The sequence below is a fragment of the Megascapheus bottae genome, chromosome 7, assembly GCF_031878675.1.
Source record: "Megascapheus bottae isolate mThoBot1 chromosome 7, mThoBot2.hap1, whole genome shotgun sequence".
NCBI classification, from domain to species: domain Eukaryota; kingdom Metazoa; phylum Chordata; class Mammalia; order Rodentia; family Geomyidae; genus Megascapheus; species Megascapheus bottae.
The window spans coordinates 81,188,373-81,214,244 of record NC_143515.1 but is presented as its reverse complement, the minus strand read 5'-3'; the positions used below and the strand labels follow the sequence as shown (position 1 = coordinate 81,214,244).

General features: G+C 47.9%; 1 pseudogene; it reads right to left on the bottom strand.

Annotated features, from left to right (window-relative positions):
* Positions 1–11,859: 11,859 nt before the first annotated feature.
* On the bottom strand, positions 11,860–12,014 carry LOC150061129 (U1 spliceosomal RNA; annotated as a pseudogene).
* Between the last annotated feature and the right edge of the window lie 13,858 nt (positions 12,015–25,872).

The window sequence follows — 25,872 nt, the reverse complement described above, 5'->3', positions numbered from 1 at the left end:
GAAGATGGTACAGGCGTGCGCTTCTTTGGGAACGACCACTGTCTTTGTAGATCTTAGTTACAGACAGTATTAAAAAAAAAAGACCACTCCTCGATGCCATCTTCTGACCATGGATCTTCTCTTTCTCTGGGTCATTTGCCCTCCTTCGTTTCAAAATGCACATGAACACACACATATCACTCACTTATGTTTACAGGTAAGATACACAATACACAATCATGTTTGTGTACTGAATGTTTTCATACACCTCCACAAATACATACATACGTGCATGATTCTGTGGAATTGTGTGACCTAATCATATGGTTTTCTAAAATCAAGCTCAATGCTTTTTAGGTAAATATGGCAATGTAGGGGCTCAATTTAACTATAGATTATGGTAAATTATTAGTCCACATCAGTCCACGAGTCCGGCATAGAAACATATACTCCTGGTGTGTTTGCAGTATGCCACAACATGTATTTTTTTTATCAGTAGACTGATTCTTGCTAAATATTATTAAGAAAAGGCTTTTAGGGAAGTTTGGCCTAGTGGTAGAGTGCTTGCCTAGCATGTACGAAGACCTGGATTTGATTCCTCAGTACCACATACATAGAAAAAGCCAGAAGTGGTGCTGTGGCTCAAGAAGTAGAGCTCTAGCCTTGAGAAAACTCAAGGACAGTGCTCAAGCCCTGAGCCCAAGCCCAGAACTGGCAAAAATGGGTTTTAGAAAGCCAAATATGTCAATGAGCAAAATTAAACGTGCAACAATTTAATAGTTCAGCTAAAAACTTTATTAATCCCAAATGCAGCACAGAGTCTGTCTGACTGGTGTTTCATTCAAGCGCTGATGGCCTTTGCTCTCTGAATCTCATGGCAGGAAGACTGAGGGGAGGGCAGCTGCTTTTGCTTTTATAGATGGACAGGAGTTGCTTTCAAGAGATGGCCTGTCAAAAGGAGATGAGGTACAAGACAGAACAGTCGCCTTCCTCAAGGAGAAAGGGGCTTTGGCTTGGTTTTCTCTGTGCATGCCATCATCAGTGACTTACCATGCATGCCATGTTTTTTACCTCGAATAACAAACTGTGCCTGGGTGCTGATGTTGTGGTTATTTCTTCATTTTTATGTGTTTTGGTGTGGCTATTTCAAATGTTCGGCTATTAGCAGCTTTTACCAAGATAAACGAGAAAATGAGAACTAAAAGCAACCCCTCTCCTTTTTAAAAGAAAACTTTTGGTGGGGGCAGTGCTCGATTAAAGCTTCACATTCTAGCCTTGTGCTGATGGTTCACCCCTGTCACTGTATTTACATGGGAGACTGAGACAGGGACAATTGTGATTCCAGGTTAGTCAGGACAGAGTAGCTGGGATTATAGGTGTGAGACATAGACCCAGAACCCAGCCCCTGGATCTTGAAGTTGTGATGTCCACAGGCAAGAGAAGATGGGGGTTCCTTCCCTGAAGGGGAAGGAAAAGAAAGAGAGGGAGATGGAGACTGAGGTTCACTTTTCCTTGCCCTTTCCTTCTACCAGGGCTCTCAGGTGACTCGATGGTGCCTTGCACACTGGTCAGGGGGGATTTTCCTCAGTTCACTGTTTTCAGACACCAGTGTCTGTGGGAGCATCCTCACGAGGCACATCAAAAACGAGGCACCTGACAATCTGAGAATGTCTTCACTAGAACGAACCAACCTTCCTGTCTCCTTACTCTCCTGCAAGTCTCCAGTCGTCCTGCACGCTGGCCAGTACTGCAGAGTTTGGAGAGGAGCCCCAGGCTATGTGCAGGACATGATATGCGGGAACGGGGGAAGAAACACCCAGAATGGATCAGCCTGCCTCTGTGGCCTGAACTTCTTTCAGTACCAATAGCTGAATATAATAATTGGGTACCAATATCAGTGATTCAACATCAATAATCCTGCATGAATAATTCTTGACATTCAATGTCAACTGTTTTTAAGGAGGGGGTAAAATGTACCCCACAAAGCGGTGAATGAGGTTAGTGAGTTACAAAGTGATTTTTTTGTTTTACAGTGCTGGGAAGTGAACTCAGGACCACATGTATTTGGGTTCCTCTCTCTAATGCAAACTGCATCCTCCTCCTTTTATTTTTTTTTGCCAGTCCTGGGCTTGAGCTCAGGGCCTGAGCACTGTCCTTGGACTTTCTCAAGGCTAGAGCTCTACCACTTGAGCCTCAGCACCACTTCCGTTTTTTTTCTATGTATGTGGTACCAAGGAATCGAACCCGGGTATTCATGCATGCTAGACAAGCACTTTAACCACTAGGCCAAACTCCTGGCCCTGCATCCTCCTTTTTAAAGATGACATCTCACTATACAGCCAGGCAGGCTGGCCTTGAACTTCAGCTTTTCCAGCTCAGGCCCCTAGTGCTGAGATTGCAGGCGTGGCCCACCACATGTGACCACAGAGACCCTCTGAACGTGGCTCATGTCATCAGTCCGCTTCCTCTCCGTGTAGTGCAGAGCTGCTAGCCCTGGTCTTGGCTCACGAGCTGCAGTGCAGTTCGTTGAGTCATCGGCACTTCATTTCCAGCCAAACCACGAAATCTACTGGCTCAGCCTTTGTCCTTTCAGGAAAAGTAATTGAGCAGAATCCAAGACAAACAAGCTGGCGAATGACTGCAGCAGCAGCTCCGCTTTCTCCCTGTCTCCACCCAGGCAGCCGCCTCGGGCCTGGTCAAGGCCTGCCACATCCCAGCCCCCTCCTGTGTGGGGACCTGAACCCACCACCTCCGGGCAGGCAGTGGGGGAGAACTCAGCCTCAGCCGACACAGCTACACGACTCTGTGTGTCCATAGAAACCTGGCTGTAAGCACTTCTCCCCTGTGGCTTAGATGTGTGGTTCATCGTTAACCAGCTTCCCTTCTTTCCCTCTCTTCATGGTAGATTTATCTATCAGTGCGCGTGGGTCATGCAAATGATGACCGGAGGCCACCCTATTCCCAGAGAAAGTCGCTTGGTTTTGCAGAGCGCACATGCCGGCTGCCAGCCAGTCTTGAGAGATCGGGCGCACGCTGAGGTGCTGCTGAGCTCATCACCCTCAACAGCCTTCCCCACCACTCCCTTCCTTTCTACAGCTTCCACTCCGGGAGCTGGAGTTCGGGCGGATGCCTGCTCTGGCCGTTCTGAGCTCTTCCAGCCTGGAGTCAGCTCAGAGGACTGCGGCCTTGGCCTGACAGCCTTTCCTGGGAGCTAATCAATATGGAGGCATTTGTTACTCAGAGTGGGGAAGAAATGAGGAGGAAGAGGTCAAGGCGATCTCTTACCTCCATTCCCAGGAAAAAGGATTTCTATCCAGCAGGCCGGCCATGGTGGACCTGTCTTCCTGGCCATGCTGGAAGACAAAGGGACAGCACTTTGGGCAGGTGTCCTTGCTCTCACAGCTGTAAGAGGTACTTCTTCAGTCCCATGACAGCCACACCAAAAAGCATGTGGTGACAGCAAAAGCGAGGGCATGGGGACTGCACCCCACCACAGGAGCCAGCCATGGTGCACGGAGCCGGCTGAAGGCTGACACTTGCTGTGCTTGGTAATTGCAAAAGACAAGTGGCCCTTCTCTTAGAACATCGATAAAAGGAGCTTTGTGTTCTGGGCTCCGCCAGGGTGATTAGGAGTGGGAGTGTGGGCAGTGGTATCGATCCCGCTCTTCATTCTCATAATGTCTCCCTATTTCCCTGATAATTTTACTCTCCGAGTGGGAAAAATGGAGTTACATGACCCTTTGGGTCTGAGTCCTCCATCCTCTTGACAACCGCCATTAATCTTTGAGCTTCGCACCCCATTGGCCAAATCACAGCAGCTCACCTACAGTCACACGACAATCAGTGGCACAGTTAATTGCAATCAATAGCCTGGAAGATTCCTCCCACACCCCACTCCTGGGTAAATCTCCTCTGCTCAGACAGTGCTAAGGCAGTGCGCAGGCACTTGGCGGGACAGCAGCCTGTGGGCAGGGGCATGGGTTCCTGGGAGGAAGTAGGCAGGAACACAAGCAATGTTTCCAAGCCCCTCACGTTATAAGTCTTGTTTAGACTCCAGTCCTTCACCATCACCGTGGTCCTCTTTCCTCAGTTTTGGGAGCCGCTTTCTAACTCTTCGTACAAATTTCAAACACATTTTCTCAGATTTTAAACTCACACAACGCTCCATGTCAGGATGAGAAGAAAGCTCATCTTGTTGCTTACCCAGAAGCCCCAGTGTATCCTAATCACAGGCAGGCAGGCAGGCAGGCAGGCAGGCAGGCTGGCTTTGTGCAAGGTGTTAACTCCCCTAAGAGCCAAGGCATCTGTGCCTGGACTCCCTGCCTCCACACACCCTGCAGGCCTTCTGCTAGAGCCTCTGGGTGAGCAGAAAGAGAAAACCAGTATGGGACTGAAGGCTGGAGAGGTGTGGCTTGGCCTTGGTGCTCTGGTCCTTTAAAAAAAGGCGTATGAGCATTCAGTCAGCTGCAAACGTGTTGCTTTTGCTTTCAGTGTTTACCCTTGCTGGGAAGGTTTTCGAGAACAGTGAAGGCTTTGCCTTCTCCTTTCAAACTAATGGTGAAGATCTGCTTCACGAGACAAGGGTGTCACGACTGCCTCCGCTTTCGGAGTGCATGGTCAGTTATGGGGGTGACTGCTCACAGTACTTACTGCATGGCCTTTTCCTAACTGGGCTTCTACCCTGCTTCTATGCTTGGTGATTTTGCCCAAAGATGAGAGAAAGATTACACCAGAGCTTTAACAAAAGCTCTGGCCAACATTCACAGAATGTGTCCCTCTGAGATGCCCTCCACCTGCTTTCTAAGGTGTTTCTCACATTCCTGTTGGAAACGAGCAGTGGCTACAGAGGAGGCAAGGGGGGACAGAAAAAGGAAGTGGAGAGGGCTCATCCGTGGTGGGAGGAATTGGGCAGCGGCTGCGGACAAGGGAAAGGCCGGGTCCGGACTCAGGCCATGCAGGGGCAAACTCTCAGTTCCTCCTCTCAGCTCCAACAGGGCCTTCAGGAAGCCCTCGAGAACTATGATTCTCGGCCAGATTCTAGCTCTCCATCTCAACTTAAAAAATAAATGTGTACAGAAAAAATGGTAAACGTGTTGTAGAAAATGTTGTCCTTAGAAAATGCGTGAGCCATCGACTCCTCTAACCGAAACAAGAAAGCCGCCTCTCTGTTCCTTCGTCTGGACTGGCAGTGTGTCCTCTGTCTTCTCCAGGAAAGGACACCCAGCTGCCTGCTCTGGAGGAGGCAGGCGATGGGCCAGAGCTCCAGCACCCCTGGGGAGCCCCACCCGCAGGCCACAGCACACAGCGTGACTGGCCATCGTGACAGTGGAAGCAAAATGTCTTTCACCCTTCGTGGCAATGGTTTGGCAGAGATCTCAGTGTCACACACCCGCAGCTGTGTGAGTTCTGACGTGGTGTCACACACCTGGAGCTGTGTGATTCTGACCCTGCACACCCATCTGCATTGCTCTTGATGGCGTGGGAGCCGCCTGCGGCCTGTGCAGCCTCTGTGACAGGGTGGCATGCCCTGCACACTTCTGCAGAGCTCTCTTTGAACCTTCTAAGAATGGACGTGGAATGAGTGTTCATACTTACAGTGTATAGGGTGACTTTTGTTTGGGTGTACAGAGTAGTCAAGTTGGCTGATTACCTTCTTCAGCATGTAGTCGTGTGTGTGTGCACGAGTATGCACATGTGTGTGTGTGTGGGGGGGGCATGGGCATGTTGGACACTTGTAAACTCGTCTTCTACTTGAATTTCAGTGGTTTTGACATGAAGCTAACATATGTGTAGTTTTCTTACCATTGATCTATGATTTTCCCTGAAATAAATGCATTCAAATGTCTTTTGAAAACGAGTGTATATTGAACGGTTCCACATCTGCTCGTGCTGGTCTTTTGATCACACCCTTCCCTCCATGGCTGTCTGCTATCTCTCTTTGTACAATCTGATTGGCTTCGTCCCCTGTGTTCATACATGTGTGTAAGATATTTCGAGCACATTTACTCGCCCTTCCCGCTGTTCTGTCCCCCTTCCACAAGCTGCTGTCTGCTCCTCCATTTCATGTCCTTTCTAAGTCTAGACTCCACATATGGGTTTGGGAGGGGATACACAGCCTGTATATTTCTTAGTCTGGCTTATTTCACTTAACATAAAGATTCTCAGTTCTATCGATGTTTCTGCAAACAGTATAATTTCATTCTTTTACATGGCCAGATAATACTCTACCACATAGATTTAGCGTATTTTCTTGACCCGTTCAGCAGCGACGTGCATCTCAGCAGACTCTGGGACCTGACTGTTGTGATGCTGGTTACTCTAAACATGGCTGAGTTAACGTAAATTCCTTTGCATATTGTCCCGTGCGTGTAGTAGGCTTGTACTTTTAATTCTCTAAGAAACTTCCAAACTGAATTCTGTACTAGTCACACTCACTTAAACTCCAACTATAGCAGAAAGACTCCTTTTCTTACCTCTTCCCTAACATTTGCATTTGCTGTTATTTATTTGAGACATCTGCCTCCCTCCCTCCCTCCCTCCCTCCCTCCCTCCCTCCCTCCCTCCCTCCCTCCCTCCCTCCCTCCCTTCTCTGGAGTGAAGTATTTTACCAAGTCTGTCTTTCTCCTTGGGTGCCTTGAATGTGGACATCACAGCCCAGTCTCTGGACAGAGGTGGGGGCTGTGGCAGAGCCAGGGGTTCAGGCGGAGTGGAATCTGGGTGGATCTGGTGAGGAGCAGATTCCTCCCCACCCTGCCAGCCTTTCCGTGGAGACTGCTTCCTCTTCCCCTCAAATGCTCCTTGGGGCTTCTAGTGGTCTGCATTATGGCAAAGCAAGATTTTCCTGTTCTACAACTTTTCCAGCCTGCGAATTCCCAGCTAACAGATCCCATTTCAAACCCCGTTTCAAGCATCTGAAAACTTTTCCTCTGTCGAGATGGTGTGGGCGTTCCTTGAATGCAGTTCATTTTCCTCTTTAATCTTTCAAGCCATTGAAAATGCCTGAAATCTGAGGACTTAAGCATTTTTCCTTATAGTATGTTCACCCCTAAGAGGCGTATTACTTTCTGTAAAGTAATGATTGTGGTGTCAGAGGAAAGTGAGGGGAGTCCTGCAGATAGTTAAGCAGTAACCCTCTGAGGTCCTGCCTGGAGCCTCAATGGATCAAATGACCTCGCAGGCTTCTTTCACAGATGGTTGAAAAATGATCAGGAAAGCGGCTGGTGCCCTTTGTGGGTCTCAATGCAGGGAATGTGACACGGCCATCCAGCCGTGGCTTCTGCCAGCATCAGCCCCTCCGCTGGCCACAGATCTCTGGGCTTGTCAGCAATTCTCCTGCACCTCTGGCACATTCATGGCAGAGGGTGAATTTGTCACCAGATATAGTTTCATTAATGCTTACGAATAAAATAGGTCACGATAAGATTTCAAATCAAGTGTCTTTTTGGCAGCTGTTTTTGATAATATCAGATATTAGGAATTTCTGGGGTAGGAGAGATTTCTGTGTCCATAAAAAAGGGGGTTGTGATCTGATAGTTGAGATGACTTATTGTAACAGCTGGAGAGGCCTTGGGGCATGGGCGTCTCCTAGCTTTGTGTTTTACTCCAGGTTCACAGAGTTAGCCACCGCAAAAGTTCCAGGCCGGAGGAACCCAGGGTGGCCCACACCCACCTTTCTTCTGGCCATCCCTCCTAGTTACTAAAACTCCATCTTGAGGGTTGGGGGCAACTTGAAACAAAGAGCTCCCACAATTCTTTCGTATCTTAAAACTACGCTAATAGGCACACTTTGCTTTGTGTTAATTGCAACAGTTATTCTGTAACTCTACTCTGCATTCCAATATCAGGCATTGTGCTAGATACTTGGAATGTAATAATGACTTCAGCCCTGGACTCTCGATAAACTGTGCTGTGTGGTAACATCAGAGGAAAACACAAACGCAACAATCCTATAATGCGTTGGTTTGTTTTTTAAAAACAAACAGACATTAACTTTTTCTACAATGCTTGATTTACTAATCCTAGCATAAAGATATAAAGATATATGCTTTTTTCCCCCAAAACGTTTAGTTGTGCAAGTTTTTTTTTTTGAATGTCTGAAGTAGTCCTTAAAGTATGGCTAGGTAGGTTTTAAAGGAAGTTTGAGGGAACTATTAAGGGTAAGGAAATACATGAATGAGGATTGCATTCCCCTAAATCTGGCTTTCTGCGGGGAGTGAGAGCTCCTCTTTTGATAGGTAAATGAAAGCCAAAGCTGTCTCACCTTCCAGTAGGAGAGGTCGAGTGATGTCCTGGGTGCCAGGCTCTGCCCTGGCTCTGGCTGTCCTCTCGGAGGGGCCTGGCTCTAGTGCTTTGCTAACCCGTTGGTCCAGCATGAAATACAGATGCCAGGATCCGCAACACATCAGAAACAGTTGAGTTGGAATAGTTCCTGCCATTTCTGGCTCCAAGGAGCGCAGTCTGTCTGCCACTGGGTGCAGTGTGGGTTCTGGATGAAGCTTGCTCCGCCAGGAGCTTTGGAGGCCCAGGAGGGCCTCATCCGTCAGCACAGGCGGCCCTCCAGCTGCCAGCTCCTGTCTCTGTGATTTGTTTATGGAATCGCTTGTGCAGCCCCTGGCTGGGGACGCAGCAGATGGCTGTGGGTGAGAGCAGGGCTGGCGTTGGTAGCATGTGGGTCTTGGTATGAACGCCCCTCCGTGGCGTCTGCACATCTGTGCTCTGCTCAGGGGTGGCTCCCCAGCATGTGAGGTGGGGGGCAGGGAACACCCCCCACTCCGGGTCCTGACAGGGGTCTCCTTTGGGAGCTGCATCAAACAGGCTGAGCTGTAAAAGCTCCCTCTGAACTAGGGCTCGGCTCTCACCCAAATCCACATTCTGGCTTCTTTTCTCATTCCATCCTAACGTTTTTTTTTTTTTTTCTTTTTGGCAGTCCTGGGTCTGAGCACTGTCCTTGGAATTTCTTAAGGCTAGAGCTCTACCACTTGAGTCTCACCACCACTTCTGGCTTTTTTCTATGTATGTAGTACCAAGGAATCGAACCCGGGTCTTTGTGCATGCTAGGCAAGCACTCTACCACTAGGCCAAACTCCTGGCCCCATCCTAATGTTTTTTTTTTTTTTAACATGGAATTTCCTCTGTTACCTCTCACTGTCTGAGACATGTACCTGGCCACACAGGCAGGGCACCTTCAGTCTCTGCTCCTCCACCTTCCACCTTCAGTGCCCACAGGCTTGATTGTATTCTACGCCTGCTTTCTCTGCCAATCCAGTCTCCCCCCACCCCCGCCAGTTTTCTATGAACTCTCACAGGCTGATATTTATGACCACTCAAACTCAGGTCCCTCAATCTTGAGAGATGCAGCTGATGGTCACGTGACTTCAATTCATACAATGACTCTTCAGGGAATTTGTTCTGTACCTCCCAAGCTCTGGGAACAGAGAGGGGACAAAACTCCTGTTTATTGTCTAGAAAGGAAGGTACCAAATGCAGAGAAATAAATGAAGTTGCACAATGGTATGAATGAAAGTTAATTCCCATGGGTTAAGACCCATACCCAAAGATAGGCAAAGATAGAATGGTAGCCAGATAAACTACTATAAATAGTGACCTAATTTCTTAATGATGGCAAATATGTAGGCATGTTTGAGAAGTTAAAAGGAAGCATTAAAAGGGGATGAGGCTGGCTGGGAGTTTGGCCTGGTGGTAGAGTGCTTGCCTAGCATGCACGAAGACCAGGTTCGATTCCTTGGTACCATATACTTAGAAAAAGCCGGAAGTGGTGCTGAGGCTCAAGTGGTAGAGCTCTAGCCTTGAGAAAAATCCAAGGACAGTGTTCAGGTCCTGAGCTTAAGCCCGGGACTGGCAAATAAATAAATAAATAAATAAGAAAGAACAAACATGATTTAAATTTTTTTTTTAAAAAAAGGGGATGAGGCTGTTATAAGAATTGAAAAGAAAGGAAGCAAAAGTTTTAGTAACTGAGTTGCTGAAATGAGTTTAAAATGAAAACGATGACTGTGTTAAGTGAATGACTAAACAAAGCTGATGGAAGACTTAGTGAATTGGAAGACAAATCTAGAGAAAGTAAGCAAAACCAGCAAGAAAAGGCAGAGGGATGGAAAGATGAGAGGAATGTGTAAAGCTGTGTGGGATGCAATGTGAAGTTATCAAATAAACCTGGTAAAGAAGGCAGATGGATAATAGAGTGTATTGATGTAATCAATACAGATAGGGAGCACTTTTTGCGGTTGAATGACGAGCTCTCAGGCTGGAAAAACTGGTTCAAGTATGTTAACTAAAACAAGCCAATATCTATGCCATTATATTAAAAGAAAATTATTCCTAATCAATGAGGAAAAAAAAAAAACAGAAAGGGAAAGACAGACTAGCCTTCACAATAGGAGCCAAGAAGAAATTTGCATGATAGCTCCAAGGTAATGATCGGGAAATGAAAACCAGAGTCAAGGTAGAGTCGCTGGGTCCTCTAAATGTGCAGGAAGATTTGTCAGGCACAATAGCATTTATTTATTCATGTTAACAATGGAATTTAAATCACTTCTGTCCCCAGCAGTAGGTAAGATGCCTGGCAAAAAAGGCAGCAGGAAAGGGGCACAAAGCTGTGCTAGATGCAAAGTGTTAGGGGATGGAGGCACAATTCAGCTTAAGGAAACTGTTTTGAAGGAGTAATCACATTAAATGAAAAATCTGGACAGCAATCACCTCTTCCTGCCCGAGGCTCTCGCAGTGATTCCGGGGTGGAAAGATCACTTTATGGAGAAATGAATCCTCTCAGATAGCCTTCTCCAAACCTGAGTGTCACTGTGCACTTCCTTGTCAAGGAGCTGTCTGGGTTTCAGGCAGGCGTCAGGTGGCACAGTGTGGCCACAGCTCCAGGCTGGCGCTGTCAGAGCCCCCTCCCCCGCAGAGCGGCCTGCTCCAGACCATCCCTGGGCCCCTCTCTCCCTCCCTCTCTCTCACTCTCTGCCAGTTCCGGGGACTGAACTCAGGGCCTGAGCACTGTCCTTGGGCTTTCCTCAAGGCTAGAGCTCTATCACTTGGGCCACAGCACCACCTCCCGCTTTTTTCCTATGTATGTGGTACCAAGGAATTGAACCTGGGTCTTCGTGCATGCTAGGCAAGCACTCTACCACTGGGCCACACTCCCGGCCCTGAGCGTTTCTTTTAGAAAGCCAGTGTCTCCATGCGCAACCCCAGAAACCCTTGGCCTTTGTCACCATTCTGGCGTGAGCCGCCCTGTTGTGGATGGCACACTCTGCGCTCTCGTGGCCTAGTGGACTCTGAGGACGTGTCAGAGTCCAAGTGTCTCACCCACCGCCTGTGGGCTTCAGTCGGGCCGCGAGGCCGGCTTAGCCCTGCTCTAAGTCATTCGTGGCTCCTGGAGTTGCTGAGCTTCCCGTGCTTTCACTTACAAGAGGAAGAAAGAAGCGTTCGCTCCCCACACACGGCAGCTGCGACAATCACGTTAGAAAACATACTGATACTTGTAAAAATTGTCTTCTAGCACCAACTGAGAGGTGCTGAGCGTTTGTTTATACACTGCCAAATGCCTGTCAATGGAAACAAACAAACAAACAGGATGCTTTGACAGGTAGTGAGTTCCTTGTTCCTGGAGGGGTTTCTTTATTTTATTTTTTCAAGCAAGGCACGCAGTGTAGAGGGGTAGTATACCATTAAGGGGAACAAGAGGTGAAGCTTACTGGAGGTTCAGAGCCTCTTGTCAGGGCGTCCACAGTGGGGAGAAGCCACCCCACAGACAGAGCTTCTCCCCCCGAGACTCCTCGGCTCTGGAAATGTGCAAACACCACAGACAAACCTGCCTCATCCTAGAGTCCCCCCTTCTTTATTTTATTTATTTATTTATTTTATCGCGAACGCAGTCCCCCACGACCACAAATCATGCAATCGAGTTTCCCTCTTTGGGGAAATCGCAGGGGTCAGCACATGGGAGTACAATGGATAAGCCTGGCCCTGGGAGAACCACCTTGGTGACCAGGGAATGTCTCCTGTCAGCTAAGTATCCTCAGCCCCTCTGCTCACAGTTCTCCCCAAGACCTGCCCTCTAAACAAAGGACTTTAGGACAATGAATTCCATACATATGGACTAAGCTTTGCACAGGACTGGTTCAAAACCCCTATGTCTACAGTGGATGTGTGAATGTCATGGGAGACACACATGTACTTGTAAGAGACAGGAAGAAAGCAGGCTGTCTGTAAGAGTGTAGAGACCGAAATCCAGAAAGGGCAGGAGTGATGGTCATGGCGGCCTGTGATTGGGTTATCAGATTCTTTTGTGTGTCAAGAGGAGCCTGGTTTTAAAAATTGGCAACTGACTTAAATGTGAAACAATAAGAACCATAGCCCGAGGTCTTGTTCAGAGCATACTTGGAGAAGATGCCATCTGACCCTCAAATTCCAGGCTGTCTCCCCAGAAACTTTCCCACCTGAGAGGTGGCTGAGGTGAGTAGACCACTATTAGATGCTGAAATATTGTTCTGTCCACAGAGCAGTAGTCCGACAGCTGCTTTTGATGCTCCATCCTACAGAACGCCTTATACCATTATGTGAAGATGCGAGTTGTCTGTCTTTAGGCCTGTGTGATTTTTTTTTTTTTAGAATTTCAAATACAAGGTCATGGTGCCAGTAGCTTTCTGTACTACTCTTTTGAAGTGAGTCACCAGAAGGGAAATGTTTTCTTTTGGTTAACTAGAGGTTTCCAGCTAATAATTTCTCTTTTCATGAGTAAAAGTAAATTGTAAAGAATGTAAACATTACACACACACACACACACACACAGCCACACTTCTTCCATCCTGATGAATCTACCTGGTGAATCTGGTCCTGAAATGTGGCAAAACCTGATTTCTCCATTAAAACTTCCGCTTTGATCCCAAGGTGGTTTTTCACTGGGCTGAAGTGTCAGCTTTCTCCAATTTCACTGTGTGTGAAATGACCTAGAACTTGATTTCTGGGTTTAGACTTTAAATAATTTCAGTACTACTTGATAAATGGTTGGGACACAGTCCCATCACCATCAGAGTTTAAAACTGTGAAATAAAATGCCCAAGTCCAGCCACCAACAAGGGGAGAGATTGTTCTTAGCCATCCTTAGGGGCAGAAGCTTTCAAAGGCGGATGGGTGAGTATCTGAAAGCCCCCACAGTGCTCCAGGACAATCAGAGGGAAGGTTGAGTGCCAGGCGGCAGTACCAGCCTGGACTCAGGTGCAGACTTGGTTTCCTCCTTTGAAAACCGACATGGGACAGTTGCCTGAAATGAAGATGAAGATGATGAAGATGAACAATGATGTAATCCAGAGTTCCTCAGGCCCAGAGTGGTGTTTTCTTTGTTGTTGTTGTCAGTCCTGGGCTCGAACTTGGGGCCTGAGCACTGTCTTTGGGCCTTCTTCAAGGCTAGAGCTCTACCACTTGAGCCACACCACCACTTCTGCCTTTTTCTATGTATGTGGTACTGGGGAATTGAACCTGAGTCTTTGTGCATGAGGCCCAGAGGTTTTGATGGGCAAGGAGTGAAGAGGCTGGAGGTCTTGAGCCTGGAGGCTGGGCAGAAAGCAGAGGAAATGGCACCCCTGGAAAACCGGAATGGCCTGGCTCCCCCAGGCTTCTGATGGGTCTACACATTTTTTCTCCATCACAGAAAAATGGAAGCCTACACCGAAGTATAATCTCCAGAAACCCAGGGTCTGAGGAGCAAGAGGCAGATTCATCTTTCCCATCAAAAATCCCCAAGATCTCCAGTGTGCTGTCTCTTATCTTGCTGAGCTTTGGAGGTATTCTTTTTCTTTCTATTCAGGGTGTGAGAAATATCCTGCTTGTAATACCACTCATTTCCCTCCCCTCCCCTCCCCTTCCCTCCCCTTCCCTCCCCTCCCCTTCCCTCCCCTTCCCTCCCCTCCCCTCCCCTCCTCTCTCTTCCCTTCCCCTCCCCTCCCCTTTCTATCTCCTCTCCACTGCCTCTGTCTGAGCATAATTCATGTCACAGTGTGCGAAATGGTCACATAGCTGCTGTCTGCCCACCCTGCCCACCCCAGGCCCTGGCTGTGTCCCTGGTAGGCCTATCACACCTGCACTGCTCTCCTGGTTTAGGGCTGATTTCCCGTGATGTGTCCCCTGCTGGACTGGCATCCCTGGGCAGCGAGAGCGCAGCCTCGTTAGTTTGCATGCCCTCCTTCCCCAGCTTCAGAACTGGCATTTTCGAGTGTTTGTGCAGCGGGGGTTTGAGGACACACGGGAGGCTCAGCTTCAACAGATGACCCTTCAGAACAGGAGCGGGGCTCGGTCACCCCGGAGCTGTTCTCTAGTTGAGCTGCAGGCCCCTCCCCAGCAAGGGAGAGCCATGCTCCTGACAGCCTGCGGGGAACATCCGGTTCTCTGTTGATGTGGCTGCTCCCGCTCTGTCTTACCTGGGTGCAGGGGTGTGGCGACTCAAGTTGGCAGAGCAGGGAGCCTGGCGGGACCAGAGCCACAGCCAGGGGAGAGCACAGGTGGCCTTAGTAAGCGTAGTAAGGGAGGTTGGTCACCTGGTTATTACATTCGTGCTGAGAGGCCAGGTGGGGTGTTCTGGGCCCTCCAGGGCCACCTCCGCTTCATCTGGAATTTTCCGGAGGGCAGGCTGGTGCCATCTGCCTCCTGGTGGATGGAGTCTGATGAGACCAAGGAGATGGGGAATGTCCTGCCATGGGGCAAGGGTTTGCCCAGAAGCTGGGGAAGCAGCGCCTCCCCCTGAAAGAAGCCCAGGATCCAACAGATGACATGGTTAGCCCCGTGGGGTGGGCAGTGCAGGTCGCCGTCCAGGAGAATCCCGGGAGCCACGGCCGGGGATGGCGGCGGTGCCCACAGCGCGTCGACGGGCCTGCGGCTCGTGTGTACACAGCGTCGCCGGCATTCCAGCCACAAATTAGACTTGCAATTAATTGAAAATTAAGTTTTAAAGCTTGCAAAGTTAGATGCCTCATTAATTACGGTATTATAATTGTCTTCTAACAAAGTCATTCAGGGTGATTGAAATATTTAATTCCGAGTCCTAATAATTAGATGTTGAAATCCAGAGGCTTGAAAAGATAGTTTTTTTTTTTCTCAAGAAAGAATAAACACGTAGTCACTTTTAGTCATTCATTACTTCTGCAAATATTTGTGGAGTGTCACTCGGAGTTTGTCAGGCCTGCAGCATGCCGCCACGTTCCACACAAAGCGTTAACAACACAGGCACCGTTCTTGTGAAGCCTTCCATTTAGAACAAAATAAAGGCATTCAACACACAAACACAGAAAAATACATGTTATGAAGCATATACACGTAAAACAGGAGATGCTCCAAATGAACATAAAAGGTTTCAGTAGCAGACTCCAAATATATAGGAAATGACTGGGTAAATGTCTATTTTTGTTTGTTTGTTTCGTTGGAGCTTTAGGAGTTTGAAGCCACATCCTCATGCTTGCTAGGCCGGAGCTCTACCATTTGAGCCATACCACTTTTTCCCATCAGACCCGCTTGGATTATGATCTCCCTAGTTACACTTCCTGCTGTAACTTGCACGGCAGATATGTGTCACCACACCCAGCTTTTTCAATGGAGATGGGATCTTCTGAACCTTTTGCCATGGAATGGTCTTGAAGTGTGACCCTTGTCCTCTCACCTCCCCAGGAGCTGCAACTACAGGAAGGAGCCATTGCACTCTGATCTTACCTTTTCACTCTATCTTTTCCTTGCAATGTATCTCCATGTATACAGGAGACTGCTTTCTGTGTCTAGCACAGTGTCACATTACACGGTAATCACCCATCTGTCATTCACAGCTCATGAACACCTGGCAAAGGAGACAGGCAGAGTTCTGTTCATGTCTGAATTCAGCACATCTTGGGTGCCTGGCACGGAATGCTGACGACTCAATGGGTTTAATCTTGGAGATTCAAGGGAATGGTGCAATCAGTGTCTGGCCAGATGTGATATGCATCTAATCACAGCAGCCACTCATTCATCTGGGTCGCAGAGTCACACCTTGAGTTGCCTTTGTCTCCTCTGAGAGGCTGGGGGAGCCAGAAAACTAACAGTGCAGTCCTCTCTTGACTAGGAGGAGCTGCACCGAGGCCCCACTCAGCGTGATGGCTTTTGTGGTTCACATTGGGAAGTCACTGAAGATACTGGAGGGCCTTCCTGACAGGAGGCAAGGTGGATGTAGCCTGGAGGCCGTGGGGTCCAGCCTGAATCTGCTCCCGGAGCTGCTGGAGGAGAAGCCTGGGAGGCGTTTTCAAGGCAGGGTGTGTCACTATAAACTCCTGACCTGGGCTTCAGAAAACATAACGGGCCTCTCCGATTCATCCTGGGAGAGCTCCTGAGCCTAGCTCCCTCCCCTGAAGCAGGAGGGCCAAGCAGATCACACACTCTCTTTCCTTCTTTCTTAATGAGAATCAGACGAAACGGTAAATGTAAAACCACACTGTTCACTGAATGGAGGATACCAATTTGTGATAGTTCCCCCTGCCTCCTTATGCAGAACCATTCCCCAGAAGCGTGCTTATCTCTGAAGGGGAATCATTTCTTCTTCTGACATTCCCAGTATGCAGGGCTGTGCCTGGAAAGTAGCAGGTGCTAAATATCTGCATGAAAGACGAACAGGAGCTCAGGATCCGCTTGCAAGGCAGTGGTTGGGGATTAGGGGGGGGATTTGGGAGGCCCCACGCAGCCGGTGGCTCAGTCCATAGGTGCAACCATGACCTGGCGTCCTCGCCTTCACCATTCCCAGCTCCACACACACGTGCCTGCCTCGGGCTGGGCTCTCACCCCGCTCTGCATCCCATGAAGTCCAAGCGAAGCCCCACGGCCCGGGGGGTGGGAGTGGATCTGAGGCCTGAGCGCACTCTTTACCTAGCGGGGAAACCCGACAACCACAGCAGCTGGACGCTTGAAACATTCTCTGAGAATCTCCAGGCAGAAATGGCTTCATTACAGCCTGTCACGTGGTCCATGGAGTTCTGGATGTGGGGTCTTTATTATTGTGAATAGTTTAAATATGCTTTGTTATTAAGGTGATATTATTATTATATATTAAATATTTCCGATTAAACTTGCTTTTCTAAATATTAACACGTTTAATGACAAAATGTATCACTGTGTCATTTCACAGATCTCCACTTAGGCTCACTTCCATCATTCTAATTCCCCACTTCATTTTGAAGATTTGGGGGCTTCATCACTTTTGATTAATCAATCTAAGATATCGCCATTATGGCAGATGAAGATGTGATTTTTCTTATGCTACATTTCCTTCCCCCAAATCTTCTAAACAGTCCCCTTGGAAATGGGGTAAGTCAACGGCCAGCATTGCCAAGACGCCATGGACTCATTACCTGTGGTTGACCGTTGTTCCGTATGAGTTGCCATTTCTTTACATTTTCTGGAGTTAGCCATTCCCTTGTTTCTACAGAGAGAGAGTGAGAGAGTGAGAGAGACAGAGAGAGAGAGAGAGAGAGAGAGAGAGAGAGAGAGAGAGAGAGAGAGAGAGAGAGAGAGGTGGATGCTTCTCTTCTCCTTCCTGCCATTTATCTGTGAGAAGCATTTTGCTGGGTAAACGTTAGTCTCCGTTCCCGTCTCAGAGGCCAGAGCTCCAGCAGTCTCTCCTGTCCCACACAGGCTGCCTGACCCCTCTCCCAGTCTCCCAGCCTTCCTCTTCAAACCTCCTTTGAACCTGGGATCGCTTTCTTGGGCGTCTCTTGCGTGCTGTTGGCACATATTTTCCAGTTGCTTCCTCCTGTTAATGGCTTGGCATTGAAAAAGCTAAGCTGAGACCACCCGGTCCCTCGGCGTCAAGGCCCACAGCCCCTCCTGCTGCCCGCCCGATGAGCCTGCGGAGGGCTGAGAACTCGGGTGTCCCTCGTGCTCCCCCAGAGAATCACGCCTCGCCCCCAGTTCCATGTCTTTCTTCTTACATCCCTGCCATGCCTGATTGTTGTCTTCTTCTTCTGTTTTTAGCTTTCTCTTGAAAGTTCCCGAGGAAATACATTTCGAGAGGGAAACTTTTGGAGACTCTGAATGTCGTGAGCTCTGCCTTTGATCATATAGAATCTAGATGGGAAAAAAGGAAGTTCAAAGTATGACTTGTCGTTTTTAGGCTTACCTCCAACAAGTTATTTTTGATGTTGTTCATTCTTGGTTTATAGATTGCTTTTTATCTGCCGTGCTAGAGATGGAATCTGAGGTCTTAGAAGGTCTCAAATGCCTGGTGCTTCTGCTTTGGCATAATGATTGCTGAGATTTTAGGTTTGTATCATTGCACCCAGCTGAACTGCTTCTTTCCCCTCTGGAAAACTGTCTTTTTGGGAGTTCTTCTTTGTCTCTAGATCGTAAAGATTTATATTTGTGTCTCCTTTGGTTTGACAGCTCTGGGGACTGAAGGCAGAGGCTAGCAGTCAGGTGTTGCTCGTAAGGAGAACTACAGGTAATGTACCGCTGTGTCTGGCTTTGTGATTCAGATGGATCTTCTTAACATTTTATACAGGCTAGCCTCTTCCTAAGTATCTGGAATTACAGGAGCAAACCTCTGTGTCTGGCCAAATTAGTCCTCTTGCTAAGTGTATTAGACGACCACTGTTCTAACACACTGCTGCATGACAAATGGTGTGGACATGCAGCCGAAGTATTCATGGCTCTACACATATTTAGGGTGAAGGTCAGGCTTTGCATTTCCCTTCCTGAGACCCAGGCTAAAAAATGCCTCATCTAGCTACATGCAATATGATGGTTTTCTCAGGGTCCAAGGCGGGATTGTTAGGATCGATACGTGGCGTCCCTGGGTGGGAGAGGGCTGTGTTCAATCTACTTATATTCCTCTGCTCAGAGCAAGTTACCAGGCCAAGGCCGACATCGGAGGAGCTGAGAGGCTTCTGCATCTACCACATGCGGCAGTAGGAAGGGAGTTAGAGTTTGAGCACGGCTCTGGGCTGGGGACCTGTATGCGGGAACGCCTCTCCGGGGTCTCTCGTGTGTGTTCTAGAGCAACTCCATTCAGGGTCTCTCGCACTCCTCTGCTCTGGTTCCAGAACTCTTCATTTTCCGGTGCTGTGTGTGTGCCTTGTGGACTTGTGTTCTGACTGCCTTTTGTTTCTTACTGTCCAACTCCTTGAACAATTCCGCACTTTTTCTTTTCTACCTTCTCACCTCAATTTATTCTTCTGGCCATGTTGCCAACTTCTTCATCTCTGCACTCAACATTTTTGTTGGTGTCATTCCCTGGCCAGAACTCTGTCCTTTTTAATTTTAAAAACAGTCTGTTGGCCTATTTTGTGTCAGTGGATTCCTTCGGGAGTGCTCATGTCCTCTTCATGTGTTTGAAGGTGGCGGGTGACCAGCCTGAGGCATGCACACACTTGGGCCCTGTCTGGTTTGCCTCCAGCTTTTCCCTGGGGCACCCTTAGGGATTATGTGTTGTCAGAACTGGGTTTGGCTTCCCTGCTCGCTAGTTATTTGGGGAGACTTTTCATCTGGAGGAGACTCAGACTGTCACTGGAGCTCAGACGGCTGGGCTATCCACCTTCGGCATTTAGAGGCTTCTCCTGCCTCTCTCGTTTCTTATAAGGCTGTGCCTGCCATCCGAAGTCCCTTTCTGGGATCACCTTTAGAGAGGAAGATCTTCTGTCTGGTGGCAGGGGTGGGGAGAAGAGGGGAGAAGCCCTGCTCTGCCAGCTGAAAATCATTGATTTTTCTTATAGATTTACAAAATCACTGGATTTTTTAACCCATGGAAAGTTTAGAATGTGGATTTTATCTTCCTGGGTCTGCTTTTATTTCTCACCCATTCATTTTCAGGCCATCTAAATGTAGACTTGGTCCCTCTCTCCTTCATCCTATTATATGGTCTTATGGCTTTTGATAAATCTTCTGCATGTTTTTAAAGGAAGGCTAGGATGACACAAACATAGGAATGTATGAGTTTAATTTACCGCCTTTAAAGTAATCTTTATTTTTCATTGTTTGTTCTTTTAACCAGCTTCTTATTACAAAAATAATAGTAGCATTTGTTTGAAGCATGTTCAACTATGAAGGTTTGGGGACAAAAAAAATAATATCCCATACTCCAGCAGTTTCTAAGAAGCCTAATCCTTGAAAAGCATAATAAAATCCCAGTTATTGAATTTCCCCTGCAGGTCATATGCTGTCTTAGCTGATTTACATCTCTTACACCCAGTCCTCTGCAGGCAGCTGAAAGATCAGAGGAAAATGGTTTAAAGAAATTCAATGTGGATATTCAGCTGATAGGAAGTAAGTTTGTGTGAAATCGAGAATCAGATTCAGAGACTTTTCCCCATGTTCCAGCTGGATTTTCTACTTGCCAACAAATATCCCTTATATATGACCGAATAGAGAAAAATATCAGTGAGAGTGACAAGAGGGATGCAAGGAAGATGCCCTATATGTGAGGCAGAACCTTGATCATGAATTCCTTCCATTGAGTCCTTCCTTTTCCCTCTACTGCTTTCTCTGTCTTACAGCCAATGCTGAATGAACGTTCTCAGTGGCAGGTGAATTTCAAAAAGAAGTCTGTGCAAATTGTTTTCTAAGCATCCATTAAATCAGTTCACTTGCCCTTGACTCTGTTAATGATGAAATCAGCACTTGTTTATTACTTCCCTGAGAACAGATGGACTTTATATTTAATAGACTGGGTCCAAATTCACTGTTGAATGGAGCTCAACTTCTGCTTGCTTTGGTCAGGGTTGGCAAAAGTATTTTCATCCAAGGAATATTCATCCTGGTTTTCTCTTTGGTCCCTCATCTCGCTGAAATCCAGAAAAAATAAAGTCGGAAATACATAGGAATGGTTGTGGGGAGGTGAGGCCATCAGCCTTGTCTGAGCTTGGACTTTGGGATTGCCTAGGGATTATTCCTTGGCAAATTCCTTTCCTTGTTGTGGCACATTTCCTCACCAGTGTTTCATTGTTCGTGTTGATTCACATGAATGAATGAATGAATTGTTGCATATATGACCCAGTCACTCAGTATTGTCATTATAGCTCTGTGTTCCCTCTGTCTTTCAGGTTCATAATTCATGTAGAACAGGGCTGGTTTCCTCATGGTGAGAATCCGCCTTCCATCACCCGCTTTCCATTGTCTGCCATTGCTTGCCTGTCTCTCTGATGACAACACTGTCCCATGCTTGCCTATCAACCCCATTCCCTATCGTATCATATAATATGATTGTTGCATATATGCATACGTTTAGCTGAGTGTTCAAAGACGAATAAGCTTTGTCCCTGGTTTCCAGGCACTTGGGGGAGTTGTATGTTGTCCTGTGGCCTGAGTCTTCCTGCCATCTTGAAGCACTGTTCATGTGCGCTGGGTTTTCCGGTTTATGCTTCCTTCAGCCTCTGTCTTGGCATTTTCATCACATTAGGACACATCAAGCCAAGTGTTCCTTCCCTTTCCTGTCTTCCTGGGAGAGACACGACCTCCGGTTGTATAAACTAGCTGTCTAGGAGTTCCAGAGTTGGTAAATGGCTGATTTTTTTTTCACACCTGTAACTGCTGAGACTCCAGCTCCCAATCAGTACACTGTGTTAGGCCAGCCAGCGGGGAGAAAGCCCATGGTGACCTCAGACGCGACGACACCACCACCCACCTCCACTGCCGTACACCTTCTGTGCTGCCTATAGGATCACTCTGCCCCCACAAAACGTAGGATGGTGACCCTCATTTCCTGGGTTCTCAGTGAAGAAGAAACAGGATTCTGCCTGTTATAAACCTAGCGGGAGGCAGAGCTCCCTGCAGGTCCTGCAGGCTTCATGCCATGCTGGTCTTCAGATGTCATGGTCCCGAGATGGCTGTGCTGAGGGGATTGGGCCTTCTGCCTGCTCTGTTCCCCCGGGAAGCACAGAGGGCCACACCGCTGCCATCGCCCACCCTGTGCACAAGGAAGCCACCAGAGCAATGTGCAGGTCCAGCTCGCGGTGGCACAGCAGGGAAGATGGCCTGAGCAGCTTCTCCTGCTTCATCTGTACACCCAGGAAGGCAGTTACCTCCGCGCAGAATATCCAGCGAGGTCAGCAGGCTCCCCTCTCCCGCCTCACAGCCCCGGCCAGCTCAGCATCCTGGGAAAGCCGCCCTGGGCTGTGCACCTGAACCCCTGAATTAACTAACTCCAGCTGGCAAATTCTCTCTCCAGCGTCACCTTCAAGAATATTTCCAGCCTTTGTCCTGAAAGGCAGGCGTTCCTAATTCCTCTTAAACCTCAAATGTGAACTTTCATGAGACTTCATATAATCATCCTTTTGGTAAGCAAATGTACCTCCAGATACTCAATGGACACTTAATTAAAATATCTAGGGATGTCCATACACAGAATCAGGACATGTAGCCATGCTTACTTAAAAAAAATGTTTTGGGGCTGGGAGTGTGGCCTAGTGGTTAAAGTGCTTGCCTAGCATGCATGAAGACCTGGGTTTGATTCCTCAGTACCACATACATAGAAAAAAGCTGGAAGTGGTGCTGTGGCTCAAGTGGTAGAGCTCTAGCCTTGAGAAAGTCCAAGGACAGTGCTCAGACCCTGAGCCCAAGGCCCAGGACTGGCAAAAAAATTAAAAACATTGTTTCGCAGTGTCCCTATGACACACTTATTACAACTATGAACAAGTTGCAGATCAAAGGATTTGAATAACTGGCTCAACTCCATAAGAACGCAACATCTCTAAAGAGGACACAGCTGTTCAAACCAGGTTAAGTAACTAATACTCCAGTGTTTTCCCCACTACACCTAGGGTCTCTCATTTCAGGGGCCCTCGATCACTTAGCAAGAGAATGGAGCCCATTCCCCTGCTTATCCATTTTCTTTCAGTCTGTTTCTATTTGGAACCCCTAGCATTGTGCTGGATGCCAAGTGCTGTTCTTGGTGGGACAGAGCTACTTTTCCCATCCCACTGGGTTTCTGGGACAGGGGGCAGTGAGCTGTGAACGGGGGTGGGGGGGGGGTCTGGTGTCTGGATGGACCCTGGAGAAGCAGAAAAGGTGGAGGGATGGGAGAGCTGGAGGGCCAGAGGACAGGGATAAAGCAGAAGGCTTCCATGGCGAGGCCTGGTGTTTGTGGGGCCTTGGCAGCTGGTGTGGTGGGGCGGAACTCACCACCATCCTTCTGGTTCAGGGTCTCCCACCATGTCCTCTGGAACACAGAGTTTCAAACGTATTTTGACAGAGCATCAATCTAGGAAAAAATTCTTTTTTGGGGGAGCCCAGGATGTACAAATGCAGATGAATATTTTTCTCATGCACAAGTCTTGTAATGAATTCTAATACTTTGTCTTCTGTTTTATTTCCTTGTGATGAACCGATTCTGGTTATAATTCAGCAAATATATTCATGACCCACAAGGTTAGATTCTGGACTTTGGGAAAGTCAGCTGTAAAAATTACTCAGAAATCTCTTAATCCCTCCAGATGTTTCAGAGGCACTTCTGTCTGCCCCGGGGCATTCATTAGAGGTGTGGCACCCTGGGGCAGCTTGTGTACCCAGGTCCTTTCCTCTGCTATGCCAGGGATCCTTGAGAAGAGAGCTGGAAATTTTCCTGCTTACCACACCCTACACCTTGTGCAGCTGTAGAGCAGTCTGGCTGCATGAAGCCAATAGATTGGTCAGATAATTAAATGAGCAGTCAACCTCAGAGTAGCTATTTTACGTGTTCACGGTGGATTTCTTTAGAATAGATGACATCAGCATATCTATGCAACACGTATCATGTGCTCTATGCATCCTTCTCTCTATAATTTGTAGCACGTGTCTTCTATCTCATCATCGCACGTATACTATATAAAATATATTGTGTACAATATTATCACATATATACACATCAAAAACTATTACAGGCACACAGAGGATGACCTATCACATGGATGCAACACGGGGTTCCACTGCTAGCACTCCATCTCTCCTTTCCAGACAGAGCTTAGGTGCTCAGCTTTCTTGTTCTCTATAGAAATGACTAACATCTAGCATCATGTGTTTTTGATTTAGTGTTTTTTAATTGGCTGTATTCTTACCAAATGTAAGTTTTGACAAGTCTCAATTTTTGTGTCTATTAAATAATTCACTACTCAGTGGTGCCTGGTATATACCACATGCTTATTATTTATATTTATTGAATACTTGAGGAAAGGAAAATAGTAAAGGTTTTCTTGGGCTGGAGACATTGTCTGGTGGTGGAGCGATGGTCTAGGCAGGGCTGTCTCCACTTCGATCAATATCCCTGCATCTGTGTATAGAAGGGTCTGGTGGTATTGGTGAAGAATTAGAATTAAACAGCTGCGAGAGGTGGCATTGGAGAGCATCCGTGGAACATCCTGCTCCAAAATGTGACTGCATGAATAAGGGCTGATGTTCTTTGTAATTCTGATAAGGTCTTCCTCTGACTCCCCTTGATCCCCTCCTCCCGATCCTTGACCTCTCAGACTGCATCGTCCGCTCTGTGATGTGTCCTGAGTAGCTCTTGGTACCGGGAGATGGAATGATGCATTCGTGGTGCGGAGTGCAGGGCACAGCACGGGGATGGTACAGGAGGAAAAGTCAAGACTGAGTTGCTGCTTGAAAAATAGAACACTCTGTCACCACATGAATAGTGAGTTATTTTCATTTGGCTTTCAGGCCGGCCGGCCGGGAGAACCCTGGGGACAGCCTGGAAAACAAAGGTAGGAATAATTTCATAAGGCTTATTGATGTGCATATCCAGTGTGGCATTTAGGGCGCTAATCATTCGAAGCAAACAAACAAGCATCTGCATCCTTCTGGCTCAAGCAAAAGTGCCCAAGTGTAGACTCTCCTTGGCGATGCTGTTACTTCATTCCATGGATCAGCCGGCTTGATCGATAGGTTGAAGATTGAAGAAAAGAAATCAATAGACACAGGGAGAATTTAAAGCTCTGTTTATACAATCAATTGATTAAGGAAATTGATTTGAAAGGATATGGGCCAAAGGAAAAAGCTTGCAAATAATTCAGGAAAAAATAGCTTCTAGCAGGAAAAGATACAAATGTGAACTGAGATTCTTGGTGCAAATGAATGTGGGAAATGCAGATTTAATGTGTGTGTGTGTGTGTGTGTTTAGAAGTGTGAACATAATGTAAGGTGTGTGTGGGGGGGTGGGTGTGGGTGTGGTTAGAAGAATGCACTTACTGGACGGTGAGTTTACAGTGAGTTGTGAAAGTCTAAATTCTTTGTCACGCCTCTGTGGCTAATCTGGACAGACAGCAACACCCCCATGTTGGAAAAGGCCAGCATTTCACTTACGAAGCTTGGAGCAATTTTGGTTTCTACAAATCTGTTCAATAGCCAGGAAAGAGGTGTAGTGGATGACAGGGGCGGGGAGGGGGAGGGGGCCGTCTGCAGCCACGCCCAGCCAGCCAGCAGCCCGGAGCTTGCCCAGTTCACTCACCGGTTACAAAGAGCCCCGAAGATGGCTCTGCCAGAGGCTCGTAGAAACACTGCTGGTTATGGAACACTCCTTCCTTGGGTACCCCGACATTAAAGTCAGGATGTAAGGCCTCCCTGCCTACCTAGGTGTGGCGAGGGATGTGACTTAAGACTCAGTTCCCAGTCACGCTGTCACCTTTGCTGGGCTCCCAGCCTCGAGTGGCCTGGGGGCAGTGGAGTGTGGCACAGCGTCCCACGGCACAGATGTGCTGGAATTGTCTGCCCGCTTTTGCTTTCTGGCAGGGTGGGGTTTGAAGTCAGGGCGTGCTTGGCTGGCACGCTTGCCCACCAGGGTGGCACTCTTCTCTCCCCTTCACGCTGCCCCCTCGTGGAATCACGTCAAGTTTTCTTCTTGGAATGACTTCTGGCCACAATCCACTGTATCTCAGCCTCCTCGATAGCTGGGGTTACAGGCAC